The sequence below is a fragment of the Meleagris gallopavo genome, chromosome 6 (assembly GCF_905368555.1).
Source record: "Meleagris gallopavo chromosome 6, MGAL_WU_HG_1.1, whole genome shotgun sequence".
NCBI lineage: Eukaryota > Metazoa > Chordata > Aves > Galliformes > Phasianidae > Meleagris > Meleagris gallopavo.
Genome location: NC_139409.1, coordinates 48,450,703 through 48,470,765, shown reverse-complemented (window position 1 = coordinate 48,470,765; position 20,063 = coordinate 48,450,703). Strand labels below are relative to the sequence as shown.

The 20,063-nt window shown below is 48.7% G+C and overlaps 2 long non-coding RNA genes across 5 annotated transcripts; one reads left to right on the top strand and one right to left on the bottom strand.

The window, feature by feature from the left end:
• The first annotated feature begins 12 nt into the window (after window positions 1-12).
• LOC109368340 (uncharacterized) lies at window positions 13-10,155 on the top strand. 2 transcript variants are annotated; one of them, XR_002116285.3, is made up of 3 exons: window positions 1,596-3,397; window positions 7,378-8,029; window positions 9,779-10,155. It is a non-coding gene; the product is annotated as an uncharacterized LOC109368340 (long non-coding RNA). The 2 variants fall into 2 exon arrangements; XR_014884037.1 differs by lacking the exon at window positions 9,779-10,155 and having other exon boundaries at window positions 13-3,397; window positions 7,378-8,251.
• On the bottom strand, window positions 8,994-20,053 carry LOC146544179 (uncharacterized). 3 transcript variants are annotated; one of them, XR_014884040.1, is made up of 4 exons: window positions 19,822-20,053; window positions 18,825-19,034; window positions 17,466-17,600; window positions 8,994-11,498 (listed from the first exon to the last, which is right to left on the bottom strand). It is a non-coding gene; the product is annotated as an uncharacterized LOC146544179 (long non-coding RNA). The 3 variants fall into 3 exon arrangements; XR_014884038.1 differs by lacking the exon at window positions 8,994-11,498 and having other exon boundaries at window positions 15,000-17,600; window positions 19,822-20,037; XR_014884039.1 differs by lacking the exons at window positions 8,994-11,498; window positions 19,822-20,053 and adding an exon at window positions 19,372-19,771 and having other exon boundaries at window positions 15,000-17,600.
• Window positions 20,054-20,063: the final 10 nt, after the last annotated feature.

Genomic DNA, 20,063 nt, shown 5'->3' with positions numbered 1-20,063 from the left:
GGTGGGTGGGATGGTAAAGTAGGACAGAACGCTAAAAAAGGAACCTTGTGAACGTAGATCAGTTTTGTGAGGACCTGTAATAAACGATTTGGATCGTTCATATCTGAGTCCATACAAGGACCAGCAGGACCGAGAGTGCGGAAAGGAAGCTCGTGCTGCATAGAAGCTGCAGGGAAGCTCAGGCTGCAAGAAGTGATGGAGGGCAGGAGATGCAGGTCCTGTCCAAAGCACAATACATCTGGCACAGGTAACGCCCTCAGAAGCACAGCAGGACCCGTGCTGAGGAGAGCAGGGCTTTCCCCGAAGGACAGACAGACGCTGTGTCTCACGTCCTAGTTGCTTTTCCAATTCTTCTTCAAGAATGGGAAAAGCCGGTGCCCGCTGCCATTGTACAGCAGTGCCGGTATGGGCTGCCAAGAGGGACCCCTCGATCGCAAAGCAGACAATTTCCGATCCCGAAGTCGGGGACCGGGTCGGGGTGAAGCCATGCGATGCTGCTCCTGCGGGCGATAAGACGGCGTTCGGGTGGCTTCAGCCTCGGAGAAAGGTCTTTGAAGCGCTCAAGAGCCGCTTAAGATCGCGATCTGACAGCCCCAGCCTGCCTGAGGGCGAGGGAGCGGCCGCTTGCTCTACAGATCAGCCCGCGGTGCCGTCGGGAAGACAGAAAAGAGGCTGGATGTGCAGAGCTGTAGGAAACTCGGGATGCCAGCGTCAGCACGGGAAGCCTTGGGAGGAAGGAGCTGAGAGCAGGGCTCTGGGACCCAGAGATCTCCTCGGGAAGAGCTGAGAGGGGGGCTGGCAGGGTCCAGGAGGGTTCTGCCCTCATGGAACAGAACAGCAGTTTGTGCAAAAAGCGGCGCTGGATTTGGTCACAGCTGCGATAACAGTTAAGGGTGGAGGAAATTAAGCTACGGAAGGAATTGCAGCCAGGTGTGGAATTTGTAGGCAACGCTGAAGCCAAACGTGCTGTTCTTACTGCAGTCAGTGGTGAATTTGTAACCAGAGGGGAAACCACTGGCAAAAGTGAGGAGGTTTACTTTGTTAAACGTTTACAATCCAGTACAGCTAAACAGGTTGCTCTACAGATCAGCCCGCGGTGCCATCGGCTCCCCGGCCCCCGCCATCGGATGCGATTTTGACCGCCTCGCCCCCCGAGGATCCCGGCGGCGGGAAGAGACGGATTTGTGCCCTCCTGATCCACGCGCAGCTGTCGGGAGGGAGGCTGGGAAAGCCGGCAAGACGGAGAGCTTGCAAGTTTTCCCCGCGATCGGAGCCCCAGATCGAGAGCCGTGTTGGGAAGCGTTATTGCGGAGTGTCCTGCGGGACTCGGGACGCACGGTCACAGCCGTGCCCCCGTGTGAAGTACTGGCAGGCGCTTGTATCGCTCGGCTGCTTTGTTCTCAGGCACGGCCAGTGCCAGCCGCGCCCATGAAAAGGGGCTGCAGGGTTTCCATCAGCGGGGACCCCCACACGGAACTGGGACGTTTCGGGACTTGTAACGCCCGACTTAAAAGACTGGTTGTTCACCACCTCTCTGGACCCCCACGATGCTCCGAGCTTTGCTTTTCGCCCTCTGCAAAGCATCAGCACCAGCCCGGCAGGATCGTTGGACGGCATTACCTCAGGGCATGAAAAGCAGCCCTGCAATCCGCGCAGATAATGGCCCGGGACATCTATCCCAGAAAGTATTTCAGTGTTACAGAATTACAAGAGAAGCCAGAGCTGAGCACACCCATAGCAGCCTTAAAGCTGTGCTCCTTCAGCAAAACAGAGGGAATGCAGAAGGCACTTCCAGCTGGAAGGCTTGCTGAAACTACACGTGGATTGAACTTTTTAAGCCAAGGATGGGAATCCAGAGCACAACCCATAGCCCTCATTTCGTTTCAGTTAATTGGGAAAGAGTGAATATTAATGGAAAAACTGTGATAGCAGGAAAGAACCTGGAATCAGGTGAACGGGAAGGCTCATTCCCACTGATAACTTGGGGGGGAGGAAGAATCTTTAGGAGAAAGTGTACTGGTTGTTGTCACTCTCTTTGTGATTGGGAAATGTTTACGGCATATGGAAGTGTAAATGTTAATGCTATTTGGAAGTGCAAACATTAATGCTGTATGGAAGAGGAATTATGAATGGTACATGGAAGCGTAACTGAGGGTACAAATAGTGGAACTGTGAAAAATAACAACAACAACAAAAATGAGCAAAAAGTTTAAAGAAGAAGAGTGAGTTAAAACATTAAAGTCTGTGATCTGCTCCAGCCAAAGCGGAGAAGTGCCGGCAGGAGAACACATCCCCGCACTGCTCCTCCCCCCGCTTGTCGTCAGAACGGAAACAAAGCGTTGGTTGCGAATGGGGACGAAAAGAAAACCTCGGGAGCGAGAATAGACTGGATGTGCAGAGCTGTAGGAAACTCGGGATGCCAGCGTCAGCACGGGAAGCCTTGGGAGGAAGGAGCTGAGAGCAGGGCTCTGGGACCCAGAGATCTCCTCGGGAAGAGCTGAGAGGGGGGCTGGCAGGGTCCAGGAGGGTTCTGCCCTCATGGAACAGAACAGCAGTTTGTGCAAAAAGCGGCGCTGGATTTGGTCACAGCTGCGATAACAGTTAAGGGTGGAGGAAATTAAGCTACGGAAGGAATTGCAGCCAGGTGTGGAATTTGTAGGCAACGCTGAAGCCAAACGTGCTGTTCTTACTGCAGTCAGTGGTGAATTTGTAACTGGCAAAAGTGAGTGTAATAGCAGCAATCTGTTGTTTGTTAATCAAATGACGTGTCAGCTTATCACTAGGAAACTGCAGTAACCACGGGGCCGGTTTCCAACCACAGACATCCTGAAACACCAACAAACACAACCCTTTGAGGTACGGAGCCCAGGACTTGTCCAGCTTTACAGATCCTGCGCAAGGATCACGAAGGGCTGCGCTGCGAAAGATCCCAGCCCCCATCTGACAGGACAAAGGACGGCTGCCTGGCAACAGGAGCACGCATGCGCAAGAGATATCATGAAGCCACGAACCCGGATGTGGCACTGTGTAAAGGCTGTCAGCTGGAAGGGGAAAGCGCGCGCCGTTGGTGGAGCAGAGGCTCCCCGGCCGCCCAGCGCTGTTTTGCTTTCTTTCTTGCTTGCTTTAATAAAGCACGAGTTCCAAACTACATAATTGGGTCGCTCAGTTTGTTTAATGTAATTTAAAACAATTTGGTGCCGTGACTCGGATCCAGGTAACTCTGACACGGGATCCTCAACCCGGGGCGGCGCCCCGTCCTTGGGCGGCCCGCAGTGGCTGATCTGCGTACGGAGACCTGTAATTCCAAGCCCTAAAAGTCAGGAAAGTAAGCAGAAGAAACTGCAGAACCCCGCGATTTTTGTGCACGGAGACCCGAACGCCGACTCGAGGTGGCTGAGTAAGTATTGCAGTGTTGCAAGGGAATCCGTTCGGTGGGGGTTGGGAATCCTGGAGTGCGAGTGACTGAGAGGGCTCTGCCAGAGACCAAGCCAGTGTGGAGCCTTTAGTTGTGCAGCTCCCATCACCCGCGAGGGCGTGGGTCGCAAATAAGGGGGGCGAGCGTGAGAGTGAAAGGAGAGCACCCCAGAAGATGGGACCGAAGAAGAGCAAGCCTTCTGATGCCATGGGTGGTCCTAAGGGGAGACTACCAGATACACCGCCAGATAGCCCACTAGGACTTATGGTTGAGTACCGGGGGGCTTTCCCTCGAGGAAAGGGAAGAGCAAGGAGAAAGTGGTCCGTTACTGTATGGAGGTTTGGGGGGGAAAACGGATTAGGGCAGATAGTTTGTTCTGGACGATATTTGGATTCTTTGAGGACTGGATATGCCCGGCCTTAAATATTTATGTTAATTCCAAAAAGCCATTTAGCAATGAGGAAAGCGAATACGCTAGCCTATGGATTGTGCCAGGAACCCGAACTTTTCTATTTAGCCTTAAAGAAAAGAGACAAAGAGAAAAGATTAAAAAGGCAGAAGAAATCCCCTGGTCCCCTCCTCCTTATGTACCCCCCGAGCTTCCTGCGGCTCCCCAACTCCCCGTAGCTCCCGAACCTGCCTCTGCACCCCAGGCTCCAGTAGAGGCTCTGGTAGAAGATGAGGGGATAGGGTCTGATGATGCGGAGGAGTCAAATTATCCTGACTCACCTGGACTCCGAAGGAGAACCAGGAGCCAGACCAAACGAAAAAGTTCCAGGGAGGAAAAGTTTTTTTTTCTTCAGCAAAACTTCAAGTAGTCAGAGCCAAGGGTGAACCATTTAAGGTACCAATAATCAAAGGAGTAGAGATAGAAGCACCCTGTAAGTATGGTTTAGGTCCCTTTTTGCTGGTGCCTGAAGCAGAGTCTAATTTGTTGGGAAGGGATTTGATTATTGAATTAGGAGTGAATTTGGAAGTCAGAAACAAGGAGCTGACTGTAAAACTATGCACCCTGACAGTAAAGGATGAGGAACAGATAAATCCTGAGGTGTGGTATACCTCGGATTTGGTGGGGAAATTGGATTTTGCCCCTTCTGAAGTAACCATTAAGAACCCAGAGATCCCTGTAAAGATGAAACAGAACCCTATGTCACAGGAAGGCCGGCAGGGACTTCAACCAGAGATTGGGAGATTAATAGCAAGAGGCTGTTAGAACCCTGTATGTCACCATTCAACACCCCCATGCTACCTGTGAAGAAACCTGATGGCTCATACATGCTAGTGCACGACTTGAGGGAAATAAACAAGCGAACGATCACCCGGTTCCCAGTAGTCGCCAACCCTTATACTCTATTAAGCCAGTTAACACCAGAACTTTAAGTCATAGACTTAAAAGATGCATTCTGGGCCTGCCTCCTTAAGGAGGAATGTCGGGATTATTTTGCCTTTGAATGGGAAGATCCCCGAACCCACAGGGAACAGCAATTAAGGTGGACAGTGCTACCCCAAGGATTCACCCAGTCACCGAATCTGTTTGGTCAAGCACTAGGACAGGTACTGGGCACTTATCAACCAGATCCCCAGGTAACCTTAGTGCCATATGTAGACGATTTGCTCCTGGCAGGGGCAGACGAGGATGCAGTCCAAAAAGAAAGCATAAAGTTATTAAACTTTTTAGGCCTAAAGGGACTAAGAGTATCAAAGTCAGAATTACAGTTTACAGAAGAGGAAGTAAAGTGTTTGGGACATTGGTTAGCAAAAGGAAACAAGAAATTAGACCCAGAAAGGGTGAATGGAATCCTATCCCTCCAGGCTCCGAAAAATAAAAGACAAATAAGGCAAATCCTGGGATTACTAGGATACTGTAGACAATGGATTGAGAACTGTAGCAGTAAGGTAATATGAGGTTATATGAGAAATTAAGCAAAGATGGACATCTGGAATGGGGCCAAGAGGAAGATCAGAAACTAGAAGATTTAAAGACAGACTTAGTTAATGCCCCAGTATTAAGCCTGCCAGATATTAAGAGATCATTTTATCTGTTTGTGAATATAGATGGAGGTCCCGACACAGGAATGGGCAGGAAGAAAGAAACCTGTGGGGTACTTTTCTGAGTTTCTTGATCCCGTGAGTAGAGGGTGGCCAACTTGTTTACAAGCCATAGTGGCAGTAGCCCTTTTAGTAGAGGAAGCTGGAAAAGTAACCTTTGGTGGAGAATTAGAAGTATATACCCCCCACAACGTTAGGGGAGTATTACAACAAAAGGCAGATAAGTGGATAACTGATGCTAGGTTGTTAAAATATGAGGGGATATTAATACATCCCCCCAGGTTGGAAATTGAAACTACGGGCCTACAGAGCCCTGCTCAATTTCTTTATGGAGAACCGAATGAAAATCTAACCCATGATTGTAAACAATGTATAGAGCATCAATCCAAAATTCGGGAAGACGTGGAGGAAGAAGAGGTACAGGAAGGAGAAAAATTATATGTAGACGGGTCCTCTCGGGTGGTAGATGGGAAGCGTAGGTCAGGATATGCAATAGTTGATGGGAAAACATTATCAGTAGCCGAATCAGGGGCGTTAGATAAATCCTGGTCTGCTCAGGCTTGTGAATTATACGCCCTATGGAGGGCGCTAATATTACTTAAAGATAAAAAGGGGACCATATATACTGACTCTAAGTATGCCTACGGGGTGGTCCACACCTTCGGGAAGATATGGGAAGAAAGGGGGCTAATAAATTCACAAGGAAAAGGGTTGGTTCATGAATACCTAATCAAGCAGACACTGCAAGCTTTGAGAAGACAGAAGCAAATCGCGATTGTACGTATAAGAGGTCACCAAAAGGGAAAGTCCAATCACATCAGAGGAAATAACCTGGCTGATGAGGAAGCTGAGAAAGCAGCTGTTGATGGTTAAAGAGTTAGGGATCGAGGAGCCTAAAGAACAAAAACAACACAAAAAAAGTTTTGCTACTAAGGAAAAGGAAAGGCTGTTGCAAATGGGTATTGAAAAAAGAAATGGGAAATGGTTACTTCCTGATGGTCGGGAAGTACTACCAAAAGGACTCGCCTGGAGGGTAATGAGACAATTCCATAGAAAAAAGCACTGGGGAATCCAGGCACTAGTGGACAAAATATATTTAGCACAAAATATATGTGCATTGGGGTATGCAATATAGCAAAGGCTGTTTTGGGAGGATGCTTGACCTGTAAGAAAGTTAATAAGCAGCATCTAAGAGAAAGAATACTGGGTGGGAGAGAATTAGCCTTAAGACCGTTTGCCGAAATCCAGGTAGATTTTACAGAATTGCCTGAAACTGGGAGATATAAATATTTATTGGTGATAGTAAACCATCTGACATCTTATGTAGATGCTTACCCAGTAGCCAGAGCCACGCCCAAACAGTGTAGAAATATTATTTGAAAACAGCATCCCCAGATATGGGAACATTGAGGTAATAGATTCAGACAGAGACCTCATTTTATTTCCAGAACAGTGAAGGAGGCCTTAGAACCACTCGGAGTTGAGAGGGAATTCCACACTCCGTGGCACCCCAAAGCTCAGGGAAAGTAGAGAGGATGAACGGAGAAATCAAGAAGCAGCTTACTAAATTAATGATAGAAACTAAGATGTCTTGGGTTAAATGTTTACCGCTGGCTCTGTTAAATTTAAGGACCCAACCTAGGACGGATACAGGCATTTCTCCCTTTGAAATGTTATATGGGATGCCACAGGACTTAGAATTAGCAATAGAACATCCAAAGATTGAGGCATACTCCTTACGGGAGTATATGGTGGAGTTAATGAAAAGGAGGAACGAGCTGAGAAAGAGAGGCCACCCCTAAATACGGCAATCCATCAGTTGAAACCAGGAGATGGAGTGTTGATTAAGACTTGGAGGGAAGTACCCCTCACCCCTCGATGGGAAGGGCCTTTTATTGTTCTGCTTACCACAGAAGCTGCCGTCCGGACAGCCGAACGAGGATGGACGCATGGAAGTCGTGTAAAAGGACCCATTCCGGAGGATCAGTGGGAAGTATCTGAAAGCCCCGGGGGACTGAAATTCAGACTGAGAAGAAAGACCTAATAAGCACAAACGAGACTGTCTGTAGCTCAATCTTGTGAGTGCTAACCGACTTCTGTAAGGCAAACTGGTGGATCCGTTACACTTAGGGATATCTCTGCCGAGATATCCGTGACCTGTAGCTGATTGGTCAAGCTCCTACAGAGATTATTTAGAGCCCTGTGATGGGACACTTTTGAAACGGGAATTGGCCCAAAGGAGGGGTTGGTGCGTTTAATGGGGGTAAAACCTTGAGAGCCTGCAAGTGGTTGATCGAGAGTCGAGTAAGCTTATAAGGAGCAAAGAGGGACCCCTGAAGAATCCGACTGCTGCCGAGAAGATGGAACACCTCGCTGCTCTAAGCAAAGGAGCAGGCGAAGGAGGCAGAGGCGTCAAACGGTGGGGATGTAGGCCAAGAGGCCCCCTCTGGGGTAAAACCCCAGGCTCCCACTCCCAGGACCAATGCCTCTTAGAGCGCGAATATGACAGCCAGATCCGTCGGGCGCTTAAAACTTTGGAGGAAAGGAAGCATCCATTTAAACACCGTAAGGATCCACCAGTTATCCTGTTCTTATATGGGATTGTATGTATTGTGGGGTGGGTGTTGGTACCGATCCAGGCGGGAAGTAGCCCACACCAGCCCTTTAAATGGTCTCTAATCAGGTGGGAGGATCAGCAAGTGATTCAAATTAGGGAGACTGCAGGTCCACCCAGTTTCACACCTACTTTGTGTGAGCTTGTACCAATTAAACCATGCCTGAACCTTTTAGGATTTTATTTGTGCCCGAGCTCTAACCCAGGAAAAGAATATTGCAATTGGCCCGGGCATTATTATTGTGCCTATTGGGGTTGTGAGACCGTAGCTCCTGACTGGATAGGAGGGAAGGGTAAAGATCCCTTCCTATCCGTAGGCTGGGGACCCACAGGGTGTACACCTCCTCGTCGAGATGCCAGCGGAGGCACCGTCTCCCCAGGGAATTGTGAGCATATTTACCTCAACATAACCAAACCTGAAAATCAAGGATGGACAACGGGAAAAACTTGGGGAATGAGATACTGGGAGCCGGGTACCGACCGAGGGGGTTTGATATATATTAAGAGGGAAGAACTTCAGTCATCCCCTGTGGCAGTCGGCCCAAATGTAGTACTAAAAGAGGATCCAAAGCCTGAGGGAGGGAGTGTCAATGTCACCGAGGACAGTAAAGACAACTCCACTGAAAAGCCTGTGATAGAAGCTGTGAGTAACAACCCCCTTTTGGAATTTAATGAAAGCTAGTTATCAGGCCCTTAACGACTCCAACCCAAATGTGACGAACCATTGTTGGCTATGTTATGATATTAAACCTCCATTTGATGAAGCAATAGGAATAACCGCTCGTGCTAAGGCAACAAATGTATTGCAACAGTCAGTGTAAGTGTTAAGGAATGGGAAAAGTAAGGTCACTGTGCAACATGTTATAGGATATGTGCAACATGTTATAGGATATGTGCAACATGTTACAGGATATGTGCAACATGTTACAGGATATTATATCACAATGAGGACTTCATATATAATCATTGGGGAAAAGGGGAACACTATTTACAGAAAAGAGAACCCTTTACAGCTCTCACTATAGCAACTCTAATGGCTGTAGGAGCTGCGGGAGGGGCACAGGCATCACTTCTCTGGTACAACAAAATCAAAGGTTGCAATCATTACGAGCTGCTGTAGATGAGGATTTGGTAAGAATCGAAAAGTCTGTAACAGCCCTAGAAAAATCTTTAATATCACTATGGGAAGTAGTGTTACAAAATCGACGAGGACACGATGCATTATTCTTGCAACAAGGAGGTTTGTGTGCAGCCATAGGAGAGGAATGCTGTTTTTTATGCTGACCACACCGGGGTTGTAAGAGATACCGTGACCAAATTAAGGGAAGGATTGGAGAAGCAAAAAAGAGAGAGAGATCAACAGCAGAGTTGGTGTGAGTCATGGTTCAACCATTCTCCATGGCTTACTACATTATTATCAACAATAGCTGGTCCTTTGATTTTGTTGCTGTCAGTGCTAACCTTTGGACCCTGTATTTTTAATAAAATGATCGCCCCAGTAAAAAGCTGAATTGTAGCAACACATTTAATGTTGATCAGAAAACAATGTGAACAATGAGAGGAGAAGGAGGTCAATGAGACCCCTATCCTTGAGTTGGCTCGGGAAGCAGTTAATCGATTTGATGAACAAAATGGGAAAAAGGACAGGGGGGAATTGCAATAGCAGCAATCTGTTGTTTGTTAATCAAATGACGTGTCAGCTTATCACTAGGAAACTGCAGTAACCACGGGGCCGGTTTCCAACCACAGACATCCTGAAACACCAACAAACACAACCCTTTGAGGTACGGAGCCCAGGACTTGTCCAGCTTTACAGATCCTGCGCAAGGATCACGAAGGGCTGCGCTGCGAAAGATGCCAGCCCCCATCTGACAGGACAAAGGACGGCTGCCTGGCAACAGGAGCACGCATGCGCAAGAGATATCATGAAGCCACGAACCCGGATGTGGCACTGTGTAAAGGCTGTCAGCTGGAAGGGGAAAGCGCGCGCCGTTGGTGGAGCAGAGGCTCCCCGGCCGCCCAGCGCTGTTTTGCTTACTTGCTTGCTTTAATAAACGACGAGTTCCAAACTACACAATTGGGTCGCTCAGTTTGTTTAACGTAATTTAAAGCAGCGAGGAGGTTTACTTTTACTTTGTTAAACGTTTACAATCCAGTATAGGTAAACAGGTAGGCATACCCAAATTGTTGTACATGCCAAATTCATCAAAACCTTTACTAGGGCAAGACTTACTGAAACAACAATGCCACGGCCCAAATACAAAGGTCTGGGCTCTCTCAGCTGCAGAGGGGCAGCGGTAGCCTCCCCACTGCAATGTGGCAGCTCTCCAAGTAAAGAAATACTCGTGGCTCGACTGTGCGTGCCCTTCAAGGCTCAAACAGGCTCAGAAGATCTCGAGAGGATCTGAAGTAAAACTGCCCCCCAGTGAACTAGGAGAGCGTGAACGTTTCTGCCTCCAAGGAAACAGACACAACTTACGTGCCCAATGCTTACGCGTTTTCTCACTCATCTTGTCTGGCTGCCTTGTGACAATAAGCCCTGTTTAGTGTTCATTTCTTCTGTTTGTATTATTTGTTGAGGAATAGCTTCCAGCGTGTGCGCCCAAGCAGAAGCAGTTACTGAGTGAGGTGGTCAGAAGGGCAGCAGCTCCTGGCTGGCCACGTGCAGGGGCTTCTCAGCCACGTATGCCAGCGAGGTGTGGGCACAGCCGGTAGAACAGCTCCTGGGGGTAATTTGTGGTCCCAGAGCACTGCAGTGCCCAGAGCAAAGCCAGCAGCCCGTCCCTACAGAGACCCATGTCAGGTGGGGCTGGGGCTGCAGCAGCCCTGCCTCTTCCCAGTCTTAGCAAACAGCAAGTCAGTCCAACAGCTCTGCTTAGAGGAGAACCCGAAGTTATTTCAGGCGCGTGGTCCTGGAACCTGGAAAACCCCGGTGTTTCCAGGTGCAGGCGGTACTGGCCAGCACAGACATCAGATGGCTCTATACACCTCGTGAGCTGCCTAACAGGAAAGGAACGGTGCCAGCGTGCGGCCAAACTGAGCCCATCAGGCAGCTGTAAGTCAGTTGAGTCCTCAGAGTCCAAAGTGAGCGGAAGTTTGCTACAACACTCCGTGTGTGGTTAAGGTAACTTAGTTTCAGCAAGCTTTGCATTGGTAATAAAGGAAAAAAACCCACCCAAACAATTATGATAGGTGCTGCAAAAGAAACTCCTCTTCGTCTTTTGGATGGAAAGTCACCGACTGTGTGCAGTTTCCCCTGTAAAGCTGCGGGGCCTTCTTCCACTGCAATGTCTCTGCTGTCTGACACAACGGGAGAGCTGCTGTGGCCTCGTGTCCGTGCCTGGGCCTCCTCCTGGCTGAGCAGCTTTGTGGGAGGAGAAGAAACCCACGGGGCCTTGGGCCACAATTAAGAACTGCGTCCTGTAAAGGAAAACCACAGGTAAGAGGGAGGATCAGCAAGCAGCAGCACGGCCATCACAGCTCTGGGGGAGGTGCTGTGTTTCTCTAAGACTTGCTTATCCTAGCCACTGGAGGGTGATGTCAAAATAGGCATTTTGTCACAGGTCTGTTTATGGCAGAGGACATACTCATCAGTGAAGCAGCTTACTGTATTTAAGCAAGCGAACAAAACTCCTGAAAAGTGAGGACAGGTCAGACAGAAACCTTCGCTGCCGTACTTGTATCAAGCTTCATCTGCATGCAAAATATTGCAGGGCAGTGCAGGTGAGCACGAGGAGTCTGCTCTAAGAGCTGTCCTTCTTTGCCACTGCTGACAGAGCAAGTATTTCTGTGGCCGTTCTCACGCCGTAAGAGGTGTGGCAGGGAAGTGGATCATCCCCTCACATCAACATCCTGCTTGGATCCATTCCTACTACTTATTCCTTCAACATCACAGCTCCTGGGTAACGTGTGCACAGCCTCGTGTGTTTGTCAGCTGTACCTGAGTAGCCAGGCTTTGGGCCAAACGGTGTACAGACATCCAACAGAGTAACCTGGGGTGGCTTAAAGCAGGCTGGGGAATGCTGTCCCCTCTTGGAGGCTGCTCCAGGCTGAGATGCCGTGCTCAGGGGGGCTGCCTTGCCAGAGCAGTATTGCCAAGCTTAGCTGATGCACCGTGACATTCCCTGACCCTTCTGCTTGTGGGGAAGCAGACAGTGTGACCGTCTGAACCATTAAACAACTAGCCAAGGTGATGTGCTCCATTCTACAGCCTGGGCCATCGTATGGCTCAGGTGCTTTGCATCTTCCCCTGGCAGAGCTCAGCCTGCTGGGGGCTGTTCCTGTTCAGCCAAGCCAACCCCTGCATCCTGCTGACATAGAAACTGCCTTCCAGTGGGAACAAAAGCTGGACTTACAGCAACTGTGCTATCCAAAGAAGAGCAACGCTCGTATCAAATGGCAAGCAGCAAATACTCTGGAAAAGCAGCTATCTATGTCCACCAGAGGCAATAACTGCAGTGACTGTGCAAATTTCATTGGAAGGTCGGGGTATCAAAGTGGATGGAACAAACTTAGTGCTCCTCTGGAATAATAATTGCTTGTGCTCCTTACACTGACCCATCTAACATGCAGAGGAAACTTTCTGTCTGGTGCAGCTCTGTTTCTTTCCACTGCACCAGGTGCACTTATGGTCTTAGCAGTTACCAAGGAAAGCTGTAGGTTCCAGGGCTGGGCACAAACCCCTTGCAGTTATGTCCTCACTCTCAGCACCTAAGCTGTGGCTCATCCTAAAGCCACAAGTCTTCAGTGCAGGCAGAGAACTGGGCAACAGCTGCAGGGCCCGTGCAGTCTTTGCCATGCAGCTGGGCAGCCCTGCTGATCAACCTGTGTGAGACACTGTGCAGAAGAAGCAACCAGGAAAGCAGCTGTCAGAATATCTCACATTAAGAGCAAGACTTCTGTTTCTCAGCATCAGTGCAAATGAATACCAAGAGCTTTCTTTAAATCTGCTGATTGCCATTTGCCTTCTAAGGTGCTTGTGTGGGCATGGAATGTTGTTTCTGCATTTGATATTAAAAAGAGCAATTGGTTTGAAGAAGTAAAACATAATGCATTTGTATTCTGTAACTTATCCTTAGAAATAGTTTTAGAATACTTAGATAGATCTAAGAAGTAAAATATCATACACGGTAGCGGCATGTTTTAGAAACATTATTACTGCATTATGTGATAAATTCTTTCTTGCAAAACTGTAATAGTTGTTAAATGTTCCAAACCATGCCAGTATAGTGTTAGGGATTAGAAAACATACTGTAGGGTTGTTCTGTTAGGAGAAGAAACTCCCAGCAAAAGAAAAACAGATTTAGCAGCCATCAAAGAAATTCGGGCCTCTACACAGGGCTGAACTGTCTCACTGCGTGAGAAGGCTGGGATGTGACAGGCAGGCACCAAGATACCGCCCTGTCCTTCTGCCAAGCTCATCTTTGTGGAAAGAAGGGCAAGCAGGTATTCGCAAAATAATGATCAGCTGTGGAATAAGTTAATTAATTAACTACAGATTCACGCTTATGCAGCAAACATTTATGTTTGCCCAGTGTTTCCATGTTTAGTAAGGCATCGAGAACATTGTGAACCTCAAGCACTCAGCCGATGAGGAACCAGGGGAGAAAGAGATCAGCGTCGGGGAATAGGGAATTAAAGATGTAACTCTGTTTTCTGGGTGCTCTCCTGCTTGCAGGAGGCCCGCCATTGCAACTGCGAGTAAAATCTGCTTTATCAGAGGTAGATAGATAGATAGATAGAAAATTATTTGGATATTTCCAACAATTTGGGGCTCGTCCGGGATTATTATCGCCTTTTGGGGGTCTCCCTCCTGCCCTGGGCAGGATTTTTCTGAAACAGAATTGGCTTCTGTCGCTTAAGGGGTGCAAGAAGTAAAAAGTTCCTCACAAGAAGGAGTCGAAGTTCAAAAGAAAAAGGAAAGAGAAACAGAAAGATCATAAATGGGATCCCTTAGATAACTCCCCCCTTCGATTTCTAAAGCAGCGCAAGCAGCAGTGACCTCTCAGAGAAGGGCAGTGGCTGTGCTGCTGATGTGTGCAGGGCCTGGAGAGAGGATGCACTGCCTGTTACTGAGGGAGTCGGAGCAGTGTGAATGGGACCTGGAGAGCTTTCCTTTCTCTATCACTAACCTTACTAATACTTGGCTTTATCCTCTTAGGGCAGTCCCCTTAGGTCAAAGGGAAATAAGGTATGCTGGTGCCTGCTGTTTTCACGAGAAGAAAAGTTAGCAGTTTCAAGAAGAATTCCTTAATTGAGGATCCTGTAAGTCTAGCAGAACAATTAGATCAATTTCTAGGGCCTGATTTCGACTCATGGGTGGAAACGATGTTTATCATTGATATGTTGTTTATTGGAGAAGGATGTGGGCAGCTCTGCAAGTGTGGGAAATGGATACAGAGGGAAGGTTGGGCCCTGGAGGGAGGCAGAGAGAGGAAGGATCCTGAGGATAAATTGTACTGATTATTGTCACTGTCTTTGTGATTGTTAAATGTTTGTGTCCTGAAAGTGTTATGTTATGTTATGCTATGCTATGTTATGTAATGTTGTTATGTTATGCTATGTTATGTTATGTTATGCTATGCTATGTTATGTTATGCTATGTTATGCTATGTTATGCTACGTTATGTTATGTTATGTTATGTTATGTTATGCTATGTCGTGTACGAGGCTGTTATGGTACAAGGGGGTCTAAAGTGATACCCAGAAGACCCCCTGGGGGGTATTTTGGCTCACTGGAGAAACGTTGCTGGTGAGCCAGGGGAATATTGAATAAGAAGCCAGGAACGTAAATGGAGTAATGGGACCAGTTTTATAATGGAGTGCCCTAATGATGAGACCAAGTGCTGGGTGTTTGTGGAAGTTGAAGAGCTGTATTGTTTGATTTGTGGATTTTGAAGGCAGTGGGAGAGACTGTCTTGATGCTGTATGGAAGTGCATTTATTAATGGTACACGGAAATGTAATTGAGGGTACAGATAGTGGAACTGAGGGGGGGGGGGAGGGGGGAGAAAACAAACAAACAAAGAAAAAAACCGGCACAAAGGTGAAGGAAAACGGTGAGTTTGTAGAGTTCGGGTCGGCACGAGAACACATCCCCCGCAGCACCCCCCCACCGCGGCTTGTAAGAGCAACTCGGAGTGAGAGAAAGGGCTGGGGGCCGGAGCCTCCGCTGTGACTGCAAAGGGTGCAGTGCTGTGAATGGGGATGGGACGGGACTGTGAGAGGGAGAACAGCATCGTCTGCAGAGCTCGGGAAACCGACATCCAGTGAGAGCACTGGAAGCTGGGGAGGGGAGGGGGCGAAGCTGAACTATAACGTTAGTAACGTCTGTGATGATGAAAGGCTGGAAAGTGAAAAGGGCTTGGGAAAAACACAGGCTGAGGAAGGCAGAGCTGAGCAATGTGTAACAGGGATGTCCTCACCTAGAAGAAGAGGTCAGGGGGAGCCTGGAAGGGCTCAGGGAGAGTTCCACCCCCATGGACCGAAAGCAGCTGGGGAAGCAGGGAAAAGAGGTTTATTTTCTGCCTCTTACTCTGTGCTACATCAGGAATTATTACCCGTAGATGATTTCTGTAAAAGCTGTAGGAGCTACTGGAAGAGAAGTTTACTTTTTTGGGGACCGATTAAATACAGGCTAGGAGAACAAGTAGGAATATCTAAATTCTTGTACATGCCAGGTTCTCCAAAGCCATTACTTGGGCATGATGTATTAGAACAGTTGAATGTGGAGATTAAATGCGGTAGAGAAAACTGGAGCTAATTGTCAAGCAAGAGCAATTGACTGAAAATTTTAAGTCTGGCTTTAACACAAACTGGGAAAAGCAACGTTGTACTGCCAGAAGTTACGTAAATCTTAAATCAGGTAAACACAGGATTGCAGGCATCAGGAATGCCTGGCAGAGCCAAAAATGCAGCCCAATAAAAGCTGAGTTAAAGAGGGGAGTCAGCCCAACCAGGGTAAAGCAATGCCCTTTGAGGATACAACATTGCAGGAGGATAAAAGAAATAATACATAACCTCCTGAACTTTGGATTATTAATTGGATAGAAATCCAAATACAACATCCCAATCTTGCAAACGAAAAATTGGATGGCAAGAGCTATAGTTTGGTACAAGATTTGAGGGAATTAATAGAAATGTTGAATATGTACAACCCCTGGTGTATATCTTTATTATCTAAGTTAAGGAATAAGTAGGTGGGGTTTACTGTTCTAGATTTGAAGTACACCTTTTTCTGCCTGGTTTTGCCAGAGAAAGTCTAAAATTATTTGCCTTTGAATAGGAAAAGTCCAACATGGGGAGAAGGAAAATAATAATAATAATAATAAAAGAAAATAAAATAAGAAAAATTCAGTTAACCTGGACAATGTTACCCAGGGTTGTGAGAACAGCCCACTGATTTTTGAGAACTGGTCAACTCGTGAGCCTGAGATTTGGGTTCCTCCATCTCACAGTGGAACTTCACTGCAGTACCTGGATGCCCCATTAACAAAGGAGGACTGCGCACAATGGACTGTGAGTTTGCTGAGCTCCTTGATTTAAATGGCTATCAAGTTTCTCAACAGCAAGCACAACTGATCACAGAGAAGGAAGCAATTTGCTGAACACCCAGAACACCAACGCAGAGCTACCTCCAAGCCAGCAGTGTGCGACTGCACGGAGACTGACTGTGCCAGCTGGTCAGACCAAGGAGACTGAAGGAAAAGAGAGTGGTGAACTGGCTTTAATTCCAGATGGTAAACTTAAAATATCTGAACCTTAGTCAGAACCTGTAAGGTATTCTAGAGAGGATAGGAATCTAATTAATGATTTAGAAGGGAAGCGAGCAAGCTGACAGATGGGTGCATACCCAGATGGACACATAGTTGTGCCCGTTAGTATTTTATTGAATTTGGTTCTAAGGGAATGTAATAAAACATATGGGGGAACAGACACCAGAAAGTAACTGTACAATCCTAGAACCAGGAACAGGGTACAAGTGGGGCTTGTGGGGAAAGGGAACCTTTCAGGGCAACAATCGCAAATTGATTTTTTTTCAGCACCTAAGCTGTGGCTCATCCTAAAGCCACAAGTCTTCAGTGCAGGCAGAGAACTGGGCAACAGCCCAGCCTGCTGATTGCCATTTGCCTTCTAAGGTGCTTGTAAGGATCAACAGATCGTGCACTGTGTCGTACTGCAAGACAGCTCAAGTGGGAAAGCACACAGAAGCTTGAAGAAAGTGATTTTAGAAAGAAAAGAGAGAGTAGGGGGAAAGATGTAAGTTACTCTGTACGGCTTGTCAGTGTGAGGACCTAGCAGCAGCAGCCACACTTTCAGCTGTATGTTCTCGTAGAGCATCCCTGGCTTCCCAGAAAGATACTGGTAGCCACATTTGCCATATTCTTACATCAGCCCAGAAGTCTGTTGTCTCCCCGACAGTAAAAGCGTGAGTCAAGTATCTTGGTGGAGATCTGGATTGATCCAGCTGCATCTGCACCTCCACGAAGGCAGCTCTTCTGCTGATGCAGGCAGACTCACTCTGCTGTGATATGAAGGAAAAACAGATGAAGTAAAACTGCCAACACTGAAGACTGGGAAGGCACTTCTGGCTGTGCAAAATGTGTTGATTTTGGAGGGGAGGGACGGGAGGGTCTACAAAGGGTGCGTGTGTTTATTTTGAGGTTTCTTTTCAACACTGTTTACAAGATGTCAAGCATGAGCCCATCTGGTGCATGTCAGCGTGTCCCTGTTTCAGTTCTGAATGACACTGGCCCAACACACACCGACTTCCTTTGGAGCCCAGCACGCTTTTATGTCTCTGAAAATGATGCAGGGACATTTTCTTCAACGTTCCCTTTAGGATGCTTTGTTTACCAACGCTTCAACAAGGTCTACGGGTAATGAACAGAACAGTATAGAATTCTAAGGGAGTGATCTGTGTGACATCTGGTGCTGGAGCTGGTGGCACCATGCAAAGCAGCAGCACAAGGGCCGTTGGCAGGGAGCTGATCCAACCCCTCCAGGCTGACGCCTGTGTGTCAGCAGTGACTCTGGGGCTTTTCCCAAGGGACTGAGCACGCTAATTCTGCACCTCATGCTTCTCTGTGTTTCTTCTGGTGCCTTGGTCAATAAGTAACTGCACTGCATTTACTACGTCTCCAGCATCACAGCCCGTACAGCGCTCGCTGCGCAGGGTCCAGCAGCGCCCACTCCTCCCTGCTGAAATACACGCCACCTCTGCAAAGGCCACGGGCTCCTGCAAGTGCTCCTTGCTGGCCACAGCCAAGGCCCAGAGAAGCAGCGAGGAGAGGAGAGGAGAGGAGAGGAGAGGAGAGGAGAGGAGAGGAGAGGAGAGGAGGAGAGGAGAGGAGAGGAGAGGAGAGGAGAGGAGAGGAGAGGAGAGGAGAGGAGAGGAGAGGAGAGGAGAGGAGAGAAACTCCCGTCCCAGCGGCTTCTCTGTTCCCAGCACACAAGTGCTGGCTGAGGACACCTCACTCTCACCCTACAAACTCCCATCTCTTGCTCCTGGCCCTCTCCTGCCTGCTTCCCCAAGCCCCTGCCTGAGATGGACGTGCTGTGGCCACTTGCTGCTCTGCTGCAGGCAGAGGTTAAACTGGAGCCTGCTGGGACAACAGAAACAATAGGCAGGAGAGGAGTGAGGGAATGCAGCAATCCCTGCCCAACCCCCACCCTCACCAGCCCACCTGCAGGGCACTGCTTAGGGGTCAAAGCCAGCTGGCACTCAGACCAGCAGCACTGCTCTTACCAGGCTTCCTTCCCAGCAAAGCCAGTGTGATGGTGCGCTCCCTCCTCTCTCTTTCTCTCTTCCTTCCTCCCTCAGCCTGGCACAGGAAGACAGTGAGCAACACTCCTGGCTAAATCACATTGGCGATGACAAAACTGTCTCAGGCTGGGAGGCTGCAAGAACTCACAGCAGACCTCTGGCTCAACAGCTGAGGGCCAACTGAGCACGTGCCTAAAAACAAATACAGCAATGAGTCAATCATCTTAGCACCAAATAGAGAGCAGCACGAGCACCTCTTAGGCTCTCCTGCACAGCAGCAGGCTGCAGGACGAGCTCTCCCCTTGAGCAGGGATGCTTCTTGAGGTCACACCTGCACTGAGATCCTTTCCACCTTGATGTCAAGACACCTTGCTGGTACGGATCCTCAGTGAGCCACTACCAGTTTGCTTTGAGCTTTGTCAGCTCCACTAAGGTGATACCTTTGATTGTGCACATCGGATCCCTTAGACACAAACTCCTGAACGCGTCTGGGACTAGGAGTGGATCCAGCTGTGCTGAGGAACCTTACCTCTGTGCTTTGAAGAGTTCACACAGCCATGGGGCTCGCTCTGATCCTCATGACACGGCAGGAGAGCTGTGTGCTGTAGGTCTGTGTGTAACCCTGTGTGCCCCCTTGTGCTCAGCAGCCCGTGTGCAATTCCCAACTAAAGCCCACGGTGCGACCGAGCTGCCGCAGCGCTCACAGCACTGAGCGCCCTTTGCCCAACGCTATCGCGACAGGTGCCCGAATCGAGGTATGATGTCATTTGACAGTGCTCGTGTACTCGCCCTGTTTGCCCTGCAGGGAAAAGCCACCGACCGAGCTGAAGCAGCGTCTGCCAGCACCGCGACGTTCCCCGAGTTCTGAGAAACACATTTGCCATCGCTTTGCCTTCACTGTATTAATTTTTTTTTTCACTACGAATACCGGATCTCTTAATTTCAAGGCGTGCGCAATACACGTAAATGAAGCATTTACCAATGACCGAATTAGAAGAGTTGGGAACGTTAGAAGCTCCGTCCACCCGCGGTGCAAACGCACCGCCCCCGCCCGGCAGCGTTCCCACACCCAACATGGCTCCTCGACGGCTTCACCCGCTGCTCAGCGCCCCCCTGCAAAGCGCCTCCCCGCCGTTCTGAACTTGCCGTGCCCTTTCTCAAAATGGCGGCCGCCAGCTTCACCCGCGGCCGCCCTGCCCGGGTGACGGCCGCGTCGCGCGG